Genomic DNA, 17,408 nt, shown 5'->3' on the forward strand with positions numbered 1-17,408 from the left:
CAGACAGGGAAACAAAGAGACTGTGAAGAATTTTTTTTTAATGAAATCTTTATTTGTGGAAAATTTACTGTTGACCTTCTGTTTTTCACAAGAGATACAAAGTCTAGAGCTTATATGCAAATATTACTAGTGACTGCTAACTTAGCCAGATTGAAAGATAAAGGATTTGCATCAAAAGAAAAAGCATATCCTTTCAAATATCTGTCTAGCTAACTTGTCATATGTAGTATTTTCCGAAGTTAGTGTAGGGGAATGCCATTTCTTTTTTTTTTTTTTTTTAAAGATTTATTTTATTTATTTGACAGACAACCAGCAAGAGAGGGAACAGAAGCAGGGGGAGTGGGAAAGGAAGAAGCTGGCTCCCAGCAGAGGAGCCTGACATGGGGCTCGATCCCAGAACTCCAGGATCACGCCCTGAGCTGAAGGCAGACGCTTAACGACTGAGCCACCCAGGCGCCCCCTGGATTGCCATTTCTTATACTAGGTTTATTCTCCAGAGAAACAGAACCCATAGGATATAGAAGAATCTATATAAAGGGATTTATAAGGAGGGATTGGCTTATATTGTTACAGAGGCCAAGAAGTCTCACAATTTGTTCTCTGCAAGCTGGAGAACCAGGATAGGTGGTGTGGTTCCAGTTCAAGCCTAAGGCCTGAGAGACAGGGGAGCCAGTGGTGTAAGTCCCATTCTTTTTTTTTTTTTTTTTAATGTTTTTTTATTATATTATGTTAGTCACCATACAGTACATCCCTGGTTTCTGATGTAAAGTTCGATGATTCATTAGTTGCGTATAACACCCAGTGCACCATGCAATACGTGCCCTCCTTACTACCCAGAAATACACTGATAGACACATTGAGAAAAAATGTTTTGCCAGCTCTCTGAGTATCCCGTAGCCCCACTGAGTTGACGCGTCAAATTGACCATCACACCAGCCCAGGAAATGACTTACATGTGTGGAGCCAGGACCGAATTTGCAGCTGAGTTCTGCTGCTATCACTATAAGCAAATGGGGTGTGGGTCTTTCGTATCTGAATCTTCAGGCTATAATCACTTGATAACTGTAAAATGCCAGATGCTGTCCCCTGTTCTCCACTCATCTCCCCAAGCAGTAGGGGTATTTTTATTCCGGGTCCAAGATCTATAGTAATTGGGAGAGAAAATCAAACAGCAACCCTTTGGAGCAAGAACATTGGTTGGTTCACTCTTTTTACTCTTTACAGGGAATTTGCTGTCCCAGCGTTAACCTTTAAATTTTTCACTTGCAATTAGAATCATCACGTGCTCAAGGATGATCAAAGAGTGGTGGCCATGTTGCATCCCACACACCCCCCATTCCATGAAGTGTTCTTCTTGTACCTGACTTCCCGGGTCCCTCACTCACTTGTGGTCATATATCTAAGATCCTACGTGTATGTCTACTTTTGTCCCAATGTCTCAGCTGCCTTCTCGGACCCTGCCTTGCATCTGTCACTCTGTCTCCGGATACCTGAGTCGTCTCTCTGAACATGGTCCAATAGCCCTGCCACTCTATTTCACGGCACTTAGTTATATTTTCTTTGTTGTACTTAAACATCACGTGCTATTTTCTTATTTGTTTGTTTCTTGGCTCTCTCCCCCTCCCCCCAACTAAAATGTAAGGACTGTGATTTGGGGGGCCTTATTTGTCTTGTTCTTTATTCTCTCTCCAGTACGTAGAACAACATTGTTCAGTAACAGTGTAGTGAAGGAATCAGCCCCGTGCTGGGAAATGAGTCAAGGCACTCAATGCCTTTCTGCCTGGAGTGTTGAGTGGTGACTTTCTGAACACCTTGGGGAACTGTTACTTCGTGGAGTTGTGGTCCTAACACCTTGTGTGAACACCCCTTGAAGAGCGGGCTACACTTGGATGCCAAGACAAACCTCAGAGCATCCACTATCACCTGAGCCTTAGCCAGCTTAGGTGGCTCTTGGGCCAGGTTCCTTTCTAGCAGGAAACATCTAGTGCAGGGTCAGTGATTCAATGACATTGAGGTCATCACATCATGGTGACTCTGTAATCAGATGATAACCTTCATTAATTTTCCAAACATTGCTTTTACTTGCTTGCCTAACATATCTGAATAAGTATTATGTTCTTTCACATCGAAGTTTCATTTCTGTTGCACGTAAATGTATTTGTGAAAGAAAACAGGCTCTGATCAAGCATTTTTACCTGCGTTTAAGGAGCGTCAGATCACCATCTGATAGAGAAGATGAACGGGTTAAGCTCTTAAGTGGGAAGACAGGCTGCCTATTATGGAAGAAACATAGGGCTGAGGGGGCCTCAGGGTCAGACTGGACCAACCGCCCAGGTATCTTCACCTTTGGACCTAGAACCATGTACAGAACTTGTATGTTAGTTACCTTAGATTTGGGCTCCCCAAAGTGTTTTCCAGAAGAACACTCTTCCTGTAAGATTTGTCTCAGAAGAAGGAACTCTGAAGTCTCATAAGTTTTGAGAAACCCGGATTCCCGGAAAACAGACAAACTGGTAAACCAGATTTAAATCCGTGTTTCCTAGATGGCTCACCTTCGTAGCAGAGGAGAACAGTTAGCTAATACTTACTAACGTTCCATGAGTTCTGTGTTCCCTGGAATACACTGTGGGAAACACTGCTGATTCAACTTCATAGAAATATAAATCAGCCGAGGGCTCTAGCTAACATTTACCACATTTCATCCATAAAGAGCTCAAGAAGGAATTGCATTTCTGTGGAAGGCCCTTGTTTGTGGGATTTTTTTGTTTCACCATAGTTTGGTCAAATCCTTTTCTAGGGACCTTCTATAAGCAGAACTATAAAGAACTGAAAGACACATCTCTTTACGTTGACATCTTATTTATTTTAATATATGCCAGTTGTTGCTCTAGTTTTTATGCATTCTGATTGTTATCCCTTTGAACTTTTGCCCCAAGGCATTTTAATCATGATTGGTTCAATTGTGTAAATCCAATAAACAAATCTTGGCCAAGGTCCCTTGGAGGTATTATCTTGACATTTCTCTGAGTGTGTTTATAAAGCTCTTTTACCCAGTCATAGAGCCCTAGCTTTTGCCATGTGTTCTTGAATTCAAAGAAACCCACTGGTTTACAGAAAAAACATCTTAGATCACTTAAAAGCGCTTCATTCCTAAAAAGAACACATTTTTGATTGATCTTAAGTCTCTAATTTCCTTCGTATTTTTACCTTAAGAACACGCCTGGCAAAGGCATAGCCACAAGGAGTCAATTGCTACAACCACACTTCATTTTTATGTCTCTTTCCTAGGGATAATTTCCATGTCATCGACAATGTCTAAGTGTAGCCTAAACCAGAAGGGTATTTTCTACTGCCTTTAAATAGTTACTCTTATTTTGGGCGCCTGGGTGGCTCAGTTGGTTAAGCAACTGCCTTCGGCTCAGGTCATGATCCCAGGGTCCTGGGATCGAGCCCCACATCGGGCTCTCCCTGCTCTGTGGGGAAGCGTGCTTCTCCCTCTCCCTCTGCCTGCCGCTCCCCCTTCTTGTGCTCTCTCTCTGTCAAATAAATAAATAAATAAATAAAATCTTTAAATTAAAAAAAAAATAGTTACTCTTATTTAAATGTAAAGATGTTCTTTTTCCTTTTGGTTGGCACAGCCTCTGACCAGATGATACATGTTGCTCAGAATTGCTCTTCTGCAATAAATAAACAAATGGGATGACAGTGGAGTTAGTATGTATCACCCCAGGGTAATACACAAGCATCATTTGGGAGCTGCATCGAAGACGTGCTTCTCCCCTGATCGTTCCTTGCAATTATAAATATAGGTGGGACGTTTTATATTATTAATTAAGAAACTTGAGAAAATTATCATTTTAATAGCCCTTGTCTTCCTTTAAAAAGGGAGAAAAATGGGCCACTTATGTGAACATAATTTCATTTCTCCACGCTGTTTAAGATAGTTATTTTCATGTGGAATATTCACATCAGCTTGTAAACTGATATATAAGAACTTAAGTTAAAATGTTTCCACTCCATATACTCATGTGTAGCTCTGGTATTCATCCAAGAATTGGGCCCCTCACAATTATAGCATCTGTTTTTGTTTGGTTAATTTTATAATCTCAGATGTTTCCATAAATCCTGAATTAAAGAGAAAACTGCTGGGACCAATTTGTGTGGGTAGGCTACATGTAATAGTATACCATCACTGTGTAAGGGTATCTTGCTTTTTTTTTTTTTTTCCCTTGTGGCTTGTTATTACAGATATCACATTTCAGCAAATGCTTCCATGCCTTACAAAAAGAAAAGAAACAGTGGTGCTGCACAGAAAAATAGCCCATTTCATCTTGTTTCAGTTAGATTATGATATTTGGAATCTAGGCCATTTGTGCCATTGGGAAGATGGTAACAAATGGGTTGGTCCCTTTTAGCTCTATCCTGAAATTTTCTACACAGTTCATAGGTATTTCTGGTTCTTTAAATTAGTTCAGCGCACACTGACAAATGCTTTCCCAGGAGTGGGGGAAAAAAAAAAAACCGTGTCAATAAACAGGAGAGCCAGGGACTCAGAAATAACTTGTTTTCTTCCTTTTATGTACTTCATTCATTCATTCATTCAGAGACAGAGAACAAGCACAAGTGATCACATGAGCCCAGGGGGAGGGGCAGAGGAAGAGGGGGAGAGAATCTCAAGCAGACTCCCCACTGAGTGTAGAGCCAGATGTGGGGCTTGATCTCACAACCCTGAGACCATGACCTGAGCTGAAATCAACAGTCAGATGCTTAACTGACTGAGCCACCTGGGCGCCCCTTTCTTATGTGTACTTCAAAGAAGAATGGAGACAGTGAAAATGTGCAACACTGTCCAAAGGCCAAAATTTTGTGTCTTTCCATGTCGCTAGTCAGATGTGTTCATTGTTTTCAGGTCCCTTCAGAATATAGGGTACAACTTCCAAGACAGTAACTGGAGCTTTTAACAAGTTAAATATTTATTCAACCATTGGAAGGGTATTTAAAAGAAATCTCATGAGCACTGATGAAAATAGAATCACAAATAAAAAGAAGCATCTCTGTTGGCTCCTGCTCCTTTGCTCTCGAGGTGAGCCCCTCCTTTGAGTTGTGCTCATTTGTGGATGAATAATTTGGGGGAATTCCACCAGAGGATTGATATTTTTAATTGAAGGCTAAAAGCCTGCTAGTTCTCTCTCTCAGATCATAATAATTTTTCTCAATAAAATGAAGTTATTTATCTAATTTTCATTTAGAAGACAATGGAACTTTTTCAAAATGGCTCCAGTTCTTTTATAAAAATTAATTGATGGCATTCATTTAAGTCTAACTTCTGAATTTTTAATTTTGGAATTTTATGTGCTTTGGAGAACACCATTTCCTCTTTATTGAGAAATGTAATATAATTTCATTTGTCATTATAACTCTGAGGGATGCCCTTAAAATAATACATTATCTTTCAGTCAGCTTTCCCCGACTAGTTACTTGAGTTTTGGTTATTTCAGATAAGAACTTGCCATTTTATCTAGGGAAAACTTTGTAGTAGTCAGTTTTAGTTATTAGGAAGCTGTAAAAGATTCTGCAGGAGAAAGTAGCAGAGCTGTAAGGTAAGGAAGGGGTGGGACAGGGTTATGGCTCTGAAGTGTGACAGAGAGGGGACATTAGGCATAAGACCATACATGAGGTAACTAAGATCCCCGAGCTCAATGTGAATGATAACAATGTTGAAGGTGTCCGAACAGGATGAAGGGGAAAACTAGTGTAGCCTGCCTAACATGGTGTCTGGGAGAAATACACTATATATAGAACTGAAAAATACATATAATATTAAAAACAAATGATTTTTCCAGGATGACATAGTACCAACAACTCCTACAGATTTTCAAGCCTTTCTTTGCCAAGGCATGTGTGATTTAGATAGGACTAAAAATGCCAAAGAAAATGAAATCCTTCTACCTTTATATTCCAGTATGCCCTTTCAAGACAGTCTAGAAGAGAATATATGCTATTTAAGCAATTATAGGAAGGAAGGTGAAAAGGATCAATAATATTCCAATTACTATTTATATTATTGGAACCCGATTCAGTTGACAAGCAGTTAACGTAGGTACACTACAAGGGTTCCTAGCAATATTTTAGATATGCACCAGAGTTTCTCAGATTCTGGACTTCTACCTAAAATTTGCGGGAGAAACTTTGAAGAAGCATCGAAGAGCCAGAGAGCTGAAGTATTGTTAGTATTATTCCCAAAAGGTATTAGACTGTGTCCAATTAGGAAGTTTCACTTCTCTACCACAGATATCCAGGAAAGAGAGACAGATTCTAGAAAATATTTATTGTTTCTCTTTTCTTCTTTGGACATACTTCTGGAAGTCGGTGATGGCACCTAGTTCCACTTCTGGCTTCTGGATAAAGCCGTACCTTCCTTTCCTTTCTAGGACTAAGGAAAAGAGCAGATTTAAGAGACATTAAAACACGATTGCATTCCTTAGGTCATAAGAAATATTTCTTTGCAGCTTAATTGCAGTAGAAGACAGCTCAATTTAGTACATAAATTATATAGATTATTCATGTATTCATTATATAATTACACTGATGAGTTTATACAAATGACTTAAGCATTGCCACATACACAGTCGGATATGTTTACACAAATGGAAAGGTTACACACCGCCTCTTGAACTTTTAATAAGGCCTGGTCAGCCGTTGGCAAGCAGAATGCATTGTTAGAGACCCAAAATGGTACACTAATTGTGAAACGGTGGCTCTTTCTTTCTTTGTGCTGAGAGCAAGTAATGACTCCGGGGGCAGAGCCAAGAGCCCCGTACATAAGCCATGAGCCAAGAGAATAATGAATCGGGGAGTTATTCCCAGAGGGCGGAGCTGGTCCCTAATCAAGTAACATTCCCTGTTCCCAGAGTAGGGGGCCCTAAAAATAGGTCCTTGACCATATTTCAGAATTGCTATGGAGCATCGGCTCTACATACCTTCCATTGTCCCCTTTCTTGAACAGGAGTGTCTGTTATGGTGATCCTACCCTGCCTGTCACTGTTGCTTTCTGCGTGTGTGTGTGTGTGGGGGGGTGATGGGGGGAGGCAGGATAGCTGGTCATTGTAGTTCACAAATGAAGAAGAGCTGTACTTGCGCAGGTGTGTGTGAGTAGTGGAATTATGGAGGCTTGTCCTTATCTGGAACAGATTTAATGATGACATCGTGACTTTGAGCTGATACTGTAATTGAATGAGACCTGGGGGTCTAGGGAGGGGGACAGTGTGTTTCACATGTGCCAGGGGCCTGCACTATTGTGGCCAGAGGCTGAAACGTAGTTGTTTGTCTCCAAAGATGAGACTGCAGCAATTCCTGTCATCTCTCTATTTGTATACCTTGTCCATCAAGAAGTACAATCCTTTTCTCCCTGGACTTGGGTTGGCTTTATGACTTTCTTTGACCAACAATGCTATGGAAATGGTGCTGTGCATTCGAGAATCTGGGCTTTAAGGGGCAGCTGGCAGCTTCTGTCTTTATTTGGTCTACACTTGCTGCTATGACGGATCCCAGCCCAGGCTCCTGAATGATGAGAGACGGCGTGGAGAGAAGGGGCACAGCTCTCCCAGTGTTTTAGCTGAGCACCGCACCCCCCCCCCGGCCAGTCAACATCACTGAATTCCAGTCCATGAGCAAGCTCTGGAAGACCAACAAAAGACCACCCAGCCAGCCTACAGAATGGTGAACAACAAAACATCATTTCTGCTTGAGGCCACTGAATTGTGCTGTAGTATGTGACCCAGCAATGAGTACCTGGAGTGCTAAGTGTCCCCATCCAGATCTCAGACATTTCTAGCCAAGTCTGGGAAACTGGCGAAATATGCCTGACAGGATGTGATTGAAAAAATACTTTTTTGGTTAGAGGAAAATGAGACAGGGGTTTTCATATATAGGGAGAAAGGAAAGGGAGAGCCTGGAAGGAATGGGAAAAACAGCATTGTCTGCTCAAGACTTTGGGCTGTAAGCCTGGACTCCTGATAGTGTCCCGTGGGCAGAGAGGGTGGCAGGAGGTAACAGAGGGCACTTGGACATGCAGCTTGTTGCCGGTGTGACAAAGAGTGACTTGGACATGGCGCCAGTGTAATGGGTTTCTTCTCAATTCGTGTGTGGAACAGGAACACAGAAGCATTCTGGCCCTTTGGATGTTCACCACTTCGTGGGTGTGGGAGGGTCGTGCCTGGATGCGGATGTCAATCTGGGTGGTAGGTTGGGAAGAGGTGGTATGGGCCCCTCAGGTGGCTTCATGGAAGTATTAGTGAGCAGACCCTGAAACATGAGAAGATCTTCCATAAGCTCCCCAAACTCTGCTCCCCCTTCTCCTGAAACAAGCTGGGTCAGAGTTTGAGGTACCTCCGTTAGCATGTGGGCAACGAAATGGTGAAATTGGATTATTGTTGAGAATCATTTGACCTTATTTGAACTCCTCTGTCGGTGACTCCTAGAAAACCCAGGCCATATCATAATATTTGTATTTATATTTGTAATTCTATTTAATGTATATTATCTATATAACAATACACAAGTATATACCTAATTGTAGTATCTTTTTGCAATATCAAGTTCATTTCATGCACATTATGTCTTTGAAATGCCTGACCACCTTGTGAAGTATATAGAGCAATATTATTTTCTCCTTGAGAAGTAAAATCATCTTTAATGAGCGACTAAGGGACTTTCCCAAGATTACAAACTTAAAGTGATAGAACCAGGACTTGACCTTGGTTCTCCTAATTCCAGTAATCAGTAGACGGTTAGTGCTTATGTGCCAGATTGGATGCATGTCTATGGGTATTGACTTTGGAATTTTACCTATGTGCCTATCAGTACACACATGCATTTGGGTAGGTACAAACACAGACACATTTATTCTGAAGACACAGCCTTACATCTTATCACAGGCTTAAATGAAGAATATAATAACAATATTATTGGGATATAAATTACTATCTTATCAGGAAAAAAGTATACCCCCCACAAAATTTCCTCCAATATATATGCTGACACAATACATTAAGCATATTTTTGCTCACTCTTAGGTACTCATTTCTCAAAAATTATTCTCCCACCTTTCTAGCATCTACTATAGTTTTTTTTTTTTTTAGGTTCAGTCACTACTGATATAATGTTGTCTAGCAAAAAGGTTATGCATCAACAGTTTCCACTGAAATAAGCTGTCATCAGCACATTTCCTTATGAAATAATATTCATTAAAAATAGGATAGTCTCTCAGCTGAAGTGACAGCTCATCGCCTTGTCAATTTTCTATAATAATATACACTTTACAATCCAGTGTTAACAAGACACAAGGTAGCATTTCAGTCATCTTACTATAGTGTCAAAATGGAGACTAGATATACTGTATTCAAAGAAAAGGTGCCAATTAAATGTATTCTCTGTGCAGTCAGTGCTCCAATCCCATACAATAATGTGATCTGTAGCCTTGTTATCCAGTATTAGATACTCGTGTTCAACCACATACAGTTTCTCTTTCTCTCTTTCCTTTTTCAGTATTAACCCCAAGCATATTGTCATAACTGCTACAAGACTTGGCAGGGGGATTGCCAAATCAGGGAATATTGAGACCTTGAGCCTAGGCGGATGGATGAGAATGGAGAAAAGAAGCAGAACATGTATTACACAGGAGGAAGCATAATATATACAGTGAACGTGTTGGGAGTGCGTCACAGCAAAATTAAAATCTTCACCACCGGCTAGCTGTCTGCGTTCAAGTACATCATAACTTCTTCAAGCCTCAATTTCATTTTATGAAAATGGGGATATTAATTCAACCCAATTAGGGGCCTGGGGGTGGATATGAGGATTACATGGGATGATGTGTGTAAAGGGTTTGGCCTAAGGAATGCTAGCTCTATCCATGTGCCTCACTTAAAAGATGTCATTCCATTGAGAAGTGACTTCTCGGTCCTACAGCTGCTCTGAATGCTTGAAGAGGTTTCTCTCTTCGTTTTTCAACAATCTGTGTTTCTCTTTGTATTCGAAGGAAATGCTTGTAGCTCACTGCATTAACTGAATATGTGGCTTGAAGTCTTTCATCTGCTTGGAAAAATTCTGAGTTATTAAAAAAAAAAATGCTTCTAGCCCCTTCTCTTTCTCCTTCCCTTCTAAAATTCTGGTTATGTTTATGCTAGTCTTTAGCACTGATTCTAGTATCACTTACGTGATACACTTTCTCTATTTTCAGTTCTTAATTCTTCAGCCTGACTAAACCTCTCTTTAGTTATGTCTAATTTGCTGGTAAATTCCTATATTGCATTCTTTTTTCTCTAACATTTTGTTATGAAAACACTGAAACACACAAAAGAATGAAAAATTTTTTACGTGGAACACTAATATATCCATCAACTATAGTCTATCATTAGTATTGTATTCTACTTGCATTATCACATATCTCCTTACCCATCTCTGTTTCCATTCATCAATCCATCTTACTCTTTAATGCATTTCAAATTAAAACTCAGACATCAGTACACTTCCTTCTGAATTTCAGCACACACACCATTGGAGTTCAGCATTTGTTTCTAGTGTGGATTTTGTGGGTGTTAGACTTTACATACAATGAAACACATAAATTGTTACTATTCAGTTGCTGAACTTTGATAAATGCAAACGCTTGTGTTAACCCACCCCCTATCAAGATATAGAACATTATCATCACCCTAGGAAGTTTCCTCATACCCCTTACCAGTCAATCCCAACTTCCACACCCATAAGCAAGCACTGTTGAGTTTTTTCCACCATAGAATGGCCTGTTCTAGAGCTTTCTATAAAGTGAATTCTACAGTGTGTCCTTCACGTAAGACATTTTTACTCATTTTCACTCAACATGATACTTTTGAGATTCATCTATTCATATGTAAAGTCTTTTTAGGTTCATTTGTATTAGAAGTTTTATTACTTTCCTAGGGTGGGCACAAAAAACACCACAAACTGAGTGGCTTGAAACAATGGATGTTTATTGTCTCAGAGTTCTGGAGACCAGAAGTCTGAAATCAAGGCATTGGCAGGGCCGTGCTCCCTGATACTTCTAGGGTATGTTCCTTCTTCCATCTTCTAACATTTGGAGTTTGCCAGCCACCTGCAGCATTCCTTGGCTTGTAGATGCATCACTGTAGTCACATGACTGTCTTCTCCCTTTGAATCTTCATACCCTCTTCCCTCTGAGTTTCTGTCTTTGGTCCAAATTTTTCCCCCTTTCATAAGGACACCAGTCATATTGGTCATTAACTCTATTTTTAACTTGATTATCTCCCTAAAAATCCCATTTCCAAGTAGGGTGAAATTCTAAGGTATGGGGGATAAGGACTTCAACGTATCTTTTTTGGAGGATACAATTCAGCCCATAAGAGTAGGTCATTCCCTTTTATCATGGAATAGTATTCCATTGTATGAATATTTTATAGTTTATTTTTAGTTTGTTCTGTTGACAGACAACTAAACCCATTGCAGTTTTGAGATATGACGAAGCTGCTATAAGTACCCTTGTTCGAGTCTTTTGGTGATTGAATGTTCATTTGTCTTAGTTAAATACTTGGGTGTGGAATTGCTGGATCATAGGAAAAACATATGATTTAATTTTATAAAAAACTGTCAAATCTTTCTCCAAAGATTTTATACCATTTTGTATACCATCTAACAACGTGTGACAATTTTGGTTGCTCTACTTTGTCACTGTCTCTTACAACATTATTATTGTTTTATGTGTTTTTTTGTTTATTAAGATTTTATTGGTGTTAAAACAGCTGTGCCTCATACAATGGGTGACAGTGGAAATCTGTCCAAGCTCGATTTCTCTATGCAGCCTACAAAAAAAAAAAAAAAAGGGCGAACTAAGAACCCTGTAGCAGTGGCAATAAATACAAGCCCTGGCTAGTAGGAAATTGGCTTGTGTATCACTCCGCACTGAGCACAGAGCCCGATGGGGTGGGGGGGGTCCATTTCACAACCCTGAGATCAAGACCTGAGCCAAAACCAAAAGTTGGATGCTTAACCATCTGAGCCACCCAGGCGCCCCAGAACCAACTTATTTCTGATACTTATTCCTCCCCTCTGCAAATCAGAAACAACCCCCACCTCACTGAACCTGTGTCTGCAGGTGGAGGGGCTTTAAACTTGGGGGTGGGCTTGGAGAAAATGGAGGGGTGGGGCCCTCGGCTTGTCTAACAAGTCACAGGGTCTGTGAGCATTTCCATGGGGAGGGGGATGGGCCTTCTTGGCTGTTATCTTCCACCAAATCCTTGGGAACGATTCTGAGCAAAAGGCATTAGCTGGAGAATAGCCACTTTCCGGGCCTCTGGCCTCAAGGCCAGTCTCGCCAAGACCCTTTGAGGTGGGGGGGGGGGGGGAGGCTACCACACATGGTAAGTGCTTTGCTTCTCAGAATGCAGGGGAGAATGGGGAGCTGCCCAGCCTGGAAATGTGCCCCCTCACCACTCTGAATGTAGCAGCAGTCACTGGCAGCTCAAACTGAAAGCAGAAATCTTTCTCCAGATCTTGTCACAGGTGTTGATCCTAATGTCCAGTTGTGTTGGTTTGTTTAAACTCCATTCATGGAAGCCTCTAGCATCTCCCAGGTCCACCACTAAGATGTGACAGACAAACTCAGTAAGGATATTTTTCCATACTCCTTTAAAGAATCTTTAAAAAAACAGAAAAACCCAAAAAACTGTATTTGCTTTAAATGAAAACTCTCTTAGAATGCAAACAGCAAGCCAGCACGGAGCCTGGCCACCTACAGAGGGCCACCAGCAAGGAGTCTGCCAGGGCACTCAAATGAGAAGTTTTCTTCTAAAACCTAGTCTCCTTTCAATAAAAGAGAAGAGAGAATAGAACAGAGGAAAGGCCTACGGAGATGAGGGTCTTCTTCCCTCTGCCCTAGCCACAGATTCACACGTGGCTGTGTTGGCGTGGGGCCTCCCTGACCAAGGGCTGGCAGAGGGTTCCCTGGATGGATCCCTCGGGCTCCACCTTCAGTCTCCTTTCTCCTTGCCCTGCTGGCCAGTGGTGGGTGCTCCCTCTGTTTCGGCTCTTCTGTCCCTCACTTGCTCCTGTTCTCCTGTTACTGACAGTTGTCCTTCAGTTCTAGCAGCAGAAAACAGGTATCTATCTATCTATCTATCTATCTATCTATCTATCTATCTATCTATTATCTATCTATCATCTATCTATCGCTCAGAATAAGATAATGACCAACGAAGTCCCCTTCTAGTATTGGGACAGCCCCATCACTCCACCGTGCTGATGGGAGGGGTCTTGGAACAGTGCCTCATCAATGTGTGACTTATCACCAAGGTAACTGTCCTGGGACAGCTCAGGCTGGCTCCCCTGGGACGGTTGGCTCCTGAAGATACAGCCCTGAGCCAAGGTGTCCTGCGAGAACAGCTGAAATGCCACCTCCTGGCTGGCCTGGCTGCCAGGAAGATTCCTCTGGCTGAGCCCAGGAAGCCCAAAGCTGTTCTTCTGGCATTCCTCCAGGACCAGTCTTGCTTTGGGGGGTTTCCTGGGTCTGTTTGTCCAAAATACCCCAGTGACAGCATAGGGTGCATAAGCAGGTTGAAGGAGGGGGTGGGGAAAGTTCGAAGGGGGGGTGGCCGGGGATGGCATCAGTCATGCCATCTGGTCATGGGTCTGCAAGTTCACGTTCCAGGGCCAGCTTTGGCTATTCTGATCATGGACTGATCCTGGGATCATAGCCTCCTGGGGTCATACGTAACTCCTGGGTAGAGGACGGTGACCAGCGACCGGGGCTTGCTGAACTGTGTGAGGCTCTCCCACAGATCGGGAGGCTCTCCCATATCGTTCAGGGGCCCTTCCATCAGCACCTTCTGTTCTTTGTAGTAGTTCAGCAGGTGGTTCCAGAACAGCTGTGAGGACAGGGCCTTTGAGTTGCCTACGATAATGACCTCATATCATGCTTCGGTCAGGGTATTGTGAAGCTGTCTGGGGTTGTTTAAAAATCCAATGCTCGTTAGCCCCTATGTAGGAGATTAAGATTAAGTCCTTGTCCCACCCCTGGAATGTGTCCATGTGGGCCAACTCCACCTCCTGGTAGAGCTTGGTGTGAGGGGAGCCACTGAGCTACATGAATTAAATGAGGTCAGAGTGTCAGCCCTGGCTAAGGGCATGATGAGGCCGATCTGGTCTGGCTTGGCACCTTCCTTCAGCAGCTCTGTGATGATCTACTCTGTGTGTAGATCTTCCTTCCTGTTCAGGGAGGAGGTACTTCCACAGGCAATCTCCTCTGGTCTCTGGGTCATCTAGAACATCAGTTTATCAGGTTGGGGTCACTGGAAGTCATATCCCTTCTTCCTAAGGTCTGCTGCAGCGATGCCTTTCTGAAGAGAGAATTTGTAGATATCGGACGGGAGGACGCTGAGGGTAGGGTGCATCATGATGGACCAGGAGGTGGGTGAGGTGGATGGGACAGACGCCCAGCACCTCGAGCTGCTTGAAGAGTGACTGGCATAGCCCAACGTGGTCTGCCATTTTGCACATCACCATGGAGCCCAGCTGGCAGTGGTCACCCATGAAGATGAGCTGGTTGACTCCGAGGACCATGGGACCATGCACCCCAGCTCAGTGGCCTGGGTGTTCCCTTCAATTAAAATGGGCCCCAGTTGCCCACACCTCCACACACATCTGTGTTCATGAGCAGTTCCCTTTCCATGGCGAGCTTCAGCATCAGGTATGGCTCCTCTTCTGCAGGCAACAGCTCCCCAGCTTTCTCCTTCAGTTGCTGCAGCTTCTGAAGCTCAGCATACTATCCGTGTTCCTGACCTGGTTGTACAGGGACAGATAGGATCCTGAGTCCTGAAGCAGAACAGCATGACTCTCAGCCCGGTCTGGTAAATCTTCTCAGTCAGCTGATGGACGACTGTATCAGTTGGAGCACAGAAAAGCAGGGGTGCATTACTTTGCCCAGTCAGGTAGCAGCTGATGGGGGCCAAGGTAGCCATCTTCCTGGTGCCTGGTGGTTCCTGCATCAGGCTCATTGGTCTTTGTTGCTTAGTCTTTATGGTATAAACCTGAAGAGTGGTTCAGGTTGGGGCGTCCTCGTGCGCTGAAGTTCTTGGGCAGCTGAGATCTGATGATAATGTCCTCCAGCTGGTGGCTGATGTAAACCCCACATGGAGGTCTCCTCCAGGGCAAACATTTTCGGTGCGCTCTGCATCCTGTCGAACGAGGTTGACTCCTACCTGAAACCCACCTGCAAGTTATGATCTCCTCCACGGGCACGCCCAAACTGTTGTGCAGCTCATTGGTGATGTCATCCCCACAATTAACAGGGACCTTGATGACGTGGCTGATTGTTTTCCACAGGGGATGCCAACCACGGTTTCCTTTGTAGGCAGGCGTATCTTGTTCCCTTGAGTAAGCCGCATATCTCAACCAAATTAGGACTAAATCCTCATTACTAGAGGGCTGATAACTCAATCTTGGGCGAAGTAAAGTAGGCATTTGTCTTCTCGTTAAGGACTCGGTCCCACCTGATTGTGATGTTATGCTGAGACTGGGACTCTTTTAGGTTTCTTATGCTAGTTGGCCTGCACCTAGATAAGGGGACCAACTTTGCTCTGGTGCTGGTAAGTGTCCTATGGCAGGAGGATGCTCTGTGGCTCTTCACCACCTCCGGCTACTCCAGGTCCTCCAAGCTGGCGGAAGGATTTCCCTGGCGGAAGGATTTCTCGGCCGCAGCACCTCCCCGTGGTTGCTTATCTGCGGCGTGGCAATGTGCCCGCCCACAGCTGCTCCTCCTCAGACGGGATCTTGACTAGTCAGCACAGGAAGCAGGCGTCCTGCCTCGGGGGCTGCCGCTCCGCGCTGTTCCCGTTCACGTCCTTGAAGCTTTTCTGACTGACGCAGGGCGGTCCACGCAGCAGCAGCAACAGCACGACCCAGTTGGCCTTGGCAGTCATGAAGCGGTGGAGGAAGACATCGTGGCACCACAGTTATAACCTCCAGAGCCGGTTCCCAGAGAGGCCCGTCCTTGCGGCAAGTCGCCTCTTTGCACCCCAGGAGGTGACTTACAGTGTGGCTGTAACGGGCGTTACAGACCCACTTCGTGCTGGTATTACAGTAAGTCATGCTAGCACTACTGTGTATTCTGCAGGACTGATACATATTCGAAGTTCAACTCGGTGAAAAACTGGCTGGTCTAGACCGCGCTGTTATCCACGGACCTGAGACCCAGGACGACCTGAGTGCTCCGACCTGCGCCTGGAGCTGTCAGGGTCACTGCACCCGCCCGTGTGAGCGGGAGGGACTGTGGCAGCCACCCCCGACCTGGGAATCTCTGCGCCTGGCTGGGAAGGGGGAAGTCCACCCACTTGAACTCGGAGCCATGCACCGGAGGAGCTCGTCCTCCTCCGTGTCCAGCAGGGTGAGCGTCTGCGAACTGGGCCCTTAGGTCTCCCCGCGCATAGTGAACCTGGATGGAGCCCCCGGTCACGCCCAGCATGGCCCTGGAGGCCGCGCTCACGCCCTTGGACTGGACGGAAACGCCGGCGGAGAGCCGAGTAAGCGGTGCCCACCGAAACTCCGAAGCCTCCGCCCGCCTGAGGCTCCCATCCCTGCAGAAACCGCAGCCGCTACTACCCCCACCTGCTGTGAGTAGTTTTAATTTTACCTATTCTGGCTGGTGTGAGATGGTCTCGATGGCGTTCCCGGTTCCAGATAGTATTGTTTTTTTAGTCTAAGTTTTACAATTTCCATTTTGTTCTTTTGATATGAATTCCAGTTTTCTGGTTAATTTTTCCATCTTGTCATCACTTGTGATAAACTAATCACAGTTAAAATCTATTTCTGAAAACCAGTATCTGGGTCACCTGTGCGTCAGTTTCCATTGCCTTTTTTCCCCTTATCCTTTATTTCGTATACCTGGGACATTTTTTTTATTGAGTTATGGAAATTATGTATAAAAATTACAGAGGTTTGGGGGGAAAATGGTATCTTTCTCTAGAGAGGATTTCTTTAGCTTCTGGCAGGCAATTAGAGTAGGCATGGATTACTTAAATCCAAACAGATTGAGCTGATTCACAGCTGGGTTTCAGTCTTTGTAAGGCTGGTCGATTTCTTTTTTTTTTTTTTTAGTAGTTTTCCCCTCACTTTTATTGAGAAATAATTGACCTACATCACTGCATAAATTTAAGGCATACAGCTGATGGTTTGATTTACATATATTATGAAATGATTAGCACAATAGGTTCAGTTAACATTTATCCTCTTGTATAAATAGAATACAAGGAAAATAAAATAAGAAATAAAGACAAAATTCTTGTAATAGGAGCTCTTAAGATTTTCTCTTAACAGCTCTCCTGTATACATATAGCAGTATGAGCTACAGTCATCATGTT

At 43.5% G+C, this 17,408-nt stretch overlaps 1 long non-coding RNA gene and 1 pseudogene across 2 annotated transcripts in view; one reads left to right on the forward strand and one right to left on the reverse strand.

The window, feature by feature from the left end:
- The window catches only part of LOC123790412 (uncharacterized), a 599,635-nt gene that overhangs the window by 315,592 nt on the left and 266,635 nt on the right, over positions 1-17,408 (forward strand). The window lies entirely within an intron of this gene.
- On the reverse strand, positions 13,261-15,998 carry LOC123790544 (regulator of nonsense transcripts 1 pseudogene; annotated as a pseudogene).

The sequence above is a fragment of the Ursus americanus genome, chromosome 5, assembly GCF_024610735.1.
Source record: "Ursus americanus isolate L20-20 chromosome 5, mUrsAme1.1.p, whole genome shotgun sequence".
NCBI lineage: Eukaryota > Metazoa > Chordata > Mammalia > Carnivora > Ursidae > Ursus > Ursus americanus.